The sequence below is a fragment of the Garra rufa genome, chromosome 10 (genome assembly GCF_049309525.1).
Source record: "Garra rufa chromosome 10, GarRuf1.0, whole genome shotgun sequence".
Lineage (NCBI taxonomy): Eukaryota > Metazoa > Chordata > Actinopteri > Cypriniformes > Cyprinidae > Garra > Garra rufa.
Window position 1 is genome coordinate 30,552,292 of NC_133370.1, and position 7,344 is coordinate 30,559,635.

A 7,344-nucleotide genomic window follows, 5' to 3' on the forward strand; every position below is an offset into this window, starting at 1 on the left:
TAACGGAGATAATAGAGCAAGGTTGCCGAAACTCGGTCTTGGAGGACCCCAGTTAAGACACACCTGAACCAGCTAATCAAGCATGGAGGGCACCGGCCCTCCTCCAGGACGGTAAAGACTGGAATGGAGACAGGCCTCGCTAATGGGCATGCGCACATCAATCTAACGTTATTTTTATCACACTGTACAACGATAATACTGTTTTTTATTATAGTAAGGGCTAAGTTTAGGGTTGGGGTATGTGTAGACGTTAAAAAACAATGCGCGGCCACATTGGCGAATGGATTGCAGGGTTAATGTACTACTGAATAGTTGTTTTGCTAATTTATGCTATCTAAACCACGGAAAAACGTGTGGAAGCTGCTAGAATCACATAGAGAAGGACTTAGTAAGCAGGATTCAGGAAAGGGTGCAATATTTTGACAAACTAAAGTTAACAAGGAGTAAAGATACGTACAAGCAGTATTAATTAAGATTAGCCTAATATTTCACCTCCCTGCTGAAAAAAAAAAAAAAAAAACAGCTAAAACCAGCCTAGGCTGGTTGGCTGGTCTTAGCTGGTTAAGGCTGGAAGTAACTGGTTTTAGCTGGTGTTTTCCCAGCTAAAAAGTGGCAAAAACCACTTTAAAACTAGCTTGCTGACAGCTATGACCAGCTAAAACCAGGCTGGTAGACTAGCTAAAACCAGCCAACCAGCCTAGGCTGGTTTTAGCTGTTTTTTTCACCAGGGCTACCTGATCAGAAATGATAACATGAATGTTGTCAAAAATCTTGCCCTGGAAATCCTGGTTCAGTTTAGCCAACCACAAACTCCTTTTTTTCTTTAGACAGTTTTTTTACTTGTCCTTGATTTGTTATAACTTTTTAGAAGTCTATAGCAGTCCAAATGTTTTCCCGGTCCGACTGATTAGTACAGCCCAAAACGTGATAATAACTGACCATTTTCAGCAGCGATAATCAGCAAAACATGCAAGTTTCATTCGGTTTTAGTAAAAATAAAAATCAGCTAAAACCAGCCTAGGCCGGTTGGCTGGTTTTGGCTGGTCAACCAGGCTGGTTTTAGAGGGGTTTTGGCCCCTTTCCCAGTCTGGACAGACCAGCTAAAACCAGCTACTTCCATCTTAAACTAGCTTAGACCAGCCAATTAGCCTATAGGCTTTGGGTTTTTTTTTTTTTCAGCAGGGATAATCCGTGCCGCCAATATGGCCGATTGATGATACGTCGTGAAAACACTGTATAAGTACATGTGAGTAAACACTTCAGAATTTACAAGCATAAAAACAATTATTTTACAGATCTGGCCATTAAAAATGCGTCTATTTTCACGCGGCAGCCTGCAATTCGGCACGCGTGGGCACGCGTCCTGCCGCAGCGGCTTTTTTAGATTTTTTTACAACGTTGTTGCACTTCATATAATATCCACCAGGTGGCGCAAGGAACAACATTCTGTAGCCAAACACCATGGCCAGCTCTAGGGGGCGTTGGTCACAAATACCAGTACAATAGTTCAATGATTCCTCTTTCCTGAAATTATGGTTCAAACCAATAGCAAAAAGATAGCCTATTCATAAGCAGGTGCAGTTGTATTGTTATTTTGTTTTCTTTCTTTGTTTTCCTGACGAACATTTATTAGACTGCATCGGAAACAGAAATGTTAATTTCGGTTATTTTATTTCTCCAACCGACAACTGACGTAAACCGCTAAATTCGTTTTCAGGGATTAATTATACACAAGCAAGAAGCAGCATAAACATCAGAACCTCACGTGCAGAGCTTATGCACAGAGAAAAACCCAATAAACCTATATATAATAATAAATAAAATAGGCCCACATAAGAAATATATGTTTTTCTTTTCTGAATGAATAATAATTTGACAAATTAATAAGTAGCAAGCCTGTATGCAGAATTTTAGGCAATTTCTGTGATGCGCCCTTAAACCAGCAACTTGTTTCCATTTTTTTTTTCTTTTTTACAAATAGCCTACACGTTTTTTTTTTTAATTTTATTTAATTTTTATTGTGATTGTACACAAATAACAGAAATATGTAAAATATCATAGTTTTAAGCAATGCCGTACTCTTGAACGAGTATTGTAAGCTGTATCCACTTTATTAAGGGGAAAAAAATCAAGTGATCCTGACGGCGCCGCGGGCAGTTAAATTACTCGACAACTTTCACCTTCAGAATAAAATATATTAGGCTATATATTTCAGCGTTTTAAAGCAACATCAAATTAAGATGCATGTTTAAGAGGTAGTTCGTCTTTTTCTTTTTCAATTTTAGATACACTGACAATTAATTTGAGTAGAGACAGATAGAAATGGGAAGGATAAATATAAACTACAGTATTTTTGCGATTTTGGTGCTTAGAAATTTATTCTAAGCGGGCCGCGGGCGAATAATATAGTTAATATAGCGCGGAGCGGGTGGATGCGGAATAAAACCTCGTGGAAGCGGGACTGGAAAAGCACTTTGTTATATCCTATAGACTATTTAGATACTTCATCATCAAGCAAAAATTTATTCATAAGCAGGAGCAGTTTTATTATTATTTTCTTTTCTTTTTTTCCTGTTGAACTTTTATTAGACTGCATTGAAAATAGAAATGTTAATTTCTGTTTTTTTTTCCAAACGACAACCGACGCGTTTAGTTATTATTAACGACAAGATTGTGCTAAATTACATTTAAATTGAAACGTGGCTGTGACACATTAATAACAGTTAAATTCGTTTTGAGGGGTTAATTGTACACAAGCAAAAAGCAGCATAAACATCAGAACATCACGCGCAGATCTTATGCACAGAGAAAACCCCAAAAAGCTGTATGTAAAATAAATAAAAATGCCCATATGCGAAATATAAATTTCTTAATGAATAATAATTTAACAAAACGAAATAAAATAAAATAAGTAGCAAGCCTATATGCAGAATTGTAGGCAATTTCTGTGACGCGCCCTTGAACCAGCATCTTGTTTACATTTTTTTTTTTTACAAATAGCATACACATCTGTTTTTTCGTTGTGATTGTACACAAATAACAGAAATATGTAAAATAGCATAGTTTTGAGCAATCCCTTACTCTTGAACGAGTATTGTAAGCTATCCACTTAATTAAAAGGGGAAAAAAACGTGATCCTGACGGCGCAGCAGGCAGTTAAATAACTGGACCACTTTCACCTTCAGAATAAAATACATTATATGTTTTAAAGCAACATCAAATTAAGATATGCATGTTTAAGAGGTAGTTCCTCTTTTTCTTTTTCTAAGATACACAATTTTAGATACACTGACAATTAATTTGAGTAGAGAGGAATAGAAATGGAGAGGTTAAATATAAACTACTGTTTTTATAGAGTTAAAAATTAATTAATTTATTTATTAGTATTATTACTATTATTATTTTGATTTGTTTTTGCGATTTTGGTGCTTAGAAATTTATTCTAAGCGGGCAGCGGTCGAATAATATAGTTAATATAGCGGGAGCGGGTGAATGCGGAATAAAACCTTGTGGAATCGGGATTGGAAAAGCACTTTATTGTTATATCCTGTAGACTATACTTCATCATCAAGCATGGGCGTCGGAAGCAAAATAAATGTGGGTGGGTCCTCCCCCAGAAAAATAAATACTTTAGTATATGCCATTTTCTGTAGTCTGGTGCCTTTTATTTAATGTTTTTACACAATGCAAATACTCCATATTTACAAATATTACAAAAGACGGCTATACTGCAACATTTTCAGTGGCGTAAGTGATAATACGAGTAACATATCGTTTTTGACGCGGGAGACCCGAGTTCGCATCCGCCTTTTGCTGAAATCATTTTCGAAATCGTCTCCCTTTTCACTTATATCATATCGGAAAGGCATTTGTTTATTAGTTAATTAATGAAATAATTGAAAAGTTGAAATAAAGTATCAACTAGGGTTAGGTCACCTACCGTAAGTGTATCTGAGCACTATACTTTACTTTTAGGAGTGTTAATAATTAATTGTATTATTATTATTATTGTTATTATTATTATTATTGTCTTTAGATTTGTTCTTACATTTTGATGCCGTACATTATTTTGACGCACTGCACATGCAGTTTTCTTCTTTTCTTTTTTCTTAAAAACTAATTGAAGTGAAAGGGAAGAAACCCATGTAGATTTGGCCTAATGTCCATAAATACTAGCCTAGTATTATATCCTAATATAGAAAATAATTTAGACAAATAAACAGAAGGCTCACTTTTCAAGACAATAAAGCTTAGCATATGACTGACAACGAATACAACAATTGTTAAGTATCAAAAGTGCTCCAGTGAGTTATGCAATTTTTTTCCACCTTTTTTTCTTTTTCTTTTTTTTTTAAGTGGAAAAGTAGTTCTTCTATTTCGGAGAAGTTCATTAAGTCTGTCTCTTAACAGCTTCCAGTCACGAACTGCGGGTTGAATCTCCGACCAACGATCAGTAAGTTTTTTTTTTTTTTTTTTTTTTTTTCTCTCCTTTAAACAGCTCCGATTTACATCATTTTAGCCTGGAACTAGGCTTAAGTCTGTTCTGGGAAACCAAAGGGAAGTGTATTTTTTTTTTCAGTTTTCTGAAAAGTAGCCGTTAATGAGGCATCAGAGTTAAGCGGCATGCAGTATAAAGAGCGAAATGTTTATGAATGGCAGAGTGGGGGTGGGGTGGGGTGTTGAATGCTGTCTGTTGCCTTGTTGTAATCAACATTTGGAGACTTGGGGGTGCTGGGGGCGGATTCCGACTGCATTCAGTTGCATTTCGAATTCAGCATTCAAATGCATGCCAGGGAGAAGGGGAAAGCTTTCCTCACACGCTCCACTTTTTTCAAAACATTAGTGTCCAACCTGACACGCGGGTCAGTGGATAAACAACCCGAACCCGACCGTTTTCAAATAACCCACCCGCAACTCGGACCGCAGAATAAAAAAAAATAAATATTGTACCCGACCCGCCTCCTGACCCGTATGTTTAATACTAAAGTGATTAAGCTGTGGAGATGCAGTCTGAAATATCCCGACATCAGAAATCCATTGGTGTACAAGCTAAAAAATAAAATTAAAATAAAACAATGTGTCCTGTTGTAAAGTCGTTGCCGTATTGTTGTGTATGAAGTTCAGATGTTATTATTTTAAGAAATATATATGTTTTAGGATTCTCCTTATTTTTGTTTTAGACATCCATCAATTACGGTGAATAAAAAAAATTCCGCGCTGGTGGAAACAAGACTTTCGCTTCTACTTTTGAGACCGGTGTTCTGACGTTTTTCTAAAAAAAAAAAAATAAGAATTCAAAATTTAAAATTTATTGTCATAAAAACAGAAGGTGAATATAATTAAAAAATGTTAAGTATTTGCTGATTAAAGAAAACATGAAGGATGCCGCTTAATGTTTGGCTTTTACGTGAACTTTAAAGCATATCCCTCATTCCATTTGTTTTCTTTGTTTTGTAATCTTTATATTATTTTCGTGAAATGTATTTTTGCTCAACATGCATTTCTCGTGGCCACGCGTTTAATGAATAAACCAACCTGCGTGACATTAGTAACCCAGAATTATTTGAGATATTTCGTTTTGAGTTAAGAAATTGTTTGCCTTTATTAATTGTTATAGAAATTAATACAATATTAAATAATTATACAGGCGATGCTGTATATGCTAATGCTGTCTGTGCGCAATGTAGACAGCTTTCACAAGTGTTTACATGTATTACATGTTGGCCAGTTCAAATTAAATAGCCCTGCAAGAAACATTTCATTCATCACACAATCTTGTCCATTGACTGACCTTCTTTTTTTCCCATTATATTTGTATTATTCGTTTGTATTCGTTATTTTTTCCTTCATTTTGATCTCGTTACATAACATTCTGAATGTAAATGATACTGTAAAGGTGCTATGACTGGGGTTTTTACTGGAATGCAGTTTAAAGGTTAAATTTAACATATATTGTATTTTATTTAGTCTAACTAATAGACAAATAACTGAAGAAGAGTGAATCATTCACATAGTTTCATTTGGAAATAATTTATCGTCACACAGTAAAATAGGCCTACATTCCTTCTCTTAACTAAAGAATTGAACATATAAAATATGAATTGAACATATTTTATTTTGTTTAGTCTAATTAACAGACTAGACTATATAAATATTAAACTGTTTTACTGAGAAATGAATCATTCACGTAGTTTCATTTGTAAATGAAAACATGCTCATTAATCGTCACACACGGGGATAAATACAATCAAAAAGTCAAAACGTAATTGGCATAATTGTCAGGCGTTAAAAATAAATAGCCCTAACCAGGTATTGAAATAATAATAACCTACAATAAGAATAAATAATAAGTGATTTAGAGCTATCTACTTTTTTCTTTATTGTGAATCGCTTAACCTAAATAACTTTATATAATGCTATTTGGCATATATTTAGCAAATATTGTGAACTACAATTATGCCAATAAAGTTTTGACTTTATGATTGTATTAATGCCCGTGTGTGACCATACGATTTACAAATGGAACGTGAATGATTCACTCGACAATGAAACACTATATAGGTTATAATTAGACTAAAAATGAATATATGCCATATAGTATAATCAAAGCTTTCATGGCATGTCAGCATTTATCATTTAGATTCGGAATGTTAAGAGATCGAAATTAAGGGGGACATACTGAATATAAACGAATAATACATTTATTACAGAAAAAAAGGATCAATTAATGGATAAGACTTAAGGATGCATAAAATGTTTCTTGCAGGGCTATTTAATTTGAAGTACTTATATGTAATAAATTCTTGATAAACTTTTGAATGCTGTCTACATCGCGCACAGACATTCGCATATACAGCATTGCCTATTGTTAATATATAACTTAATATTGCATTAATTTCTATAACAATTAATAAAAACATTTCTTAACTCAAAATAAAAAATATTAATAAACCTATCTCTGATAATCCTGGGTTATGGTTACGCAGGTTTGTTTATGCGTTAAACATAAGGATGTCGTTACCTCGACAAAATAATCTTGTGGCCACGACATAATATGACATTCCCAGGAATTAATATCTCGTGGCAATGACAAAAAGTAATATGACGTTCCTACGAATTCATTTGTGTGGCCACGACAAACATAAGTGAACCGAAGGTGTCCCCTCCAGGTTACCGTACCTTTTAGTTTGCAGCAATGTTTTCAGCCTGCTCCAGTCCAGTGCGTTACATGACTGCCCCCTACTGATCATGTCTTTCCTATGTCATTGTATTTTCCGTGTTCCTTTGGAATACACCGGCGTCACGCGAGACCACTTTACTTCCCGCGCGCATTTTAAATGGCCA